We start from the raw sequence: 336 nt of genomic DNA, 5'->3' as shown, positions 1-336 counted from the left end.
GCCAGCCCAGCAGCCCCCCCCCACGCAGCAGCCGCAGCCGTTCAGGAATGACAACCGGCAGCAGCAGTTCAGTTCAGGGAGAGACCAAGAGAGGTTTGGAAGGAGGTCCTTCGGAAATAGGGTGGACAGCGAGCGGGACCGCTACGGGAGCCGCGGCGACGAGAGGGAGAACAGCGGCCGGGAGAGGAGAGAGTGGGGACGGAGGAGCCCTGAGCGGGACAGACACAGAGACGCGGAGGACAGAGGCCGGCGGGCTGGCGGGCACCGTGACCGAGAGAGAGATTCGAGGGATAGAGAGTCCCGCAGAGAGAAGGAGGAGGCCCGGGCCAAGGAGAA

This window comes from Myotis brandtii, unplaced genomic scaffold (genome assembly GCF_000412655.1).
Source record: "Myotis brandtii unplaced genomic scaffold, ASM41265v1 scaffold139, whole genome shotgun sequence".
NCBI lineage: Eukaryota > Metazoa > Chordata > Mammalia > Chiroptera > Vespertilionidae > Myotis > Myotis brandtii.
Note: the sequence above shows the minus strand (reverse complement) of the source record.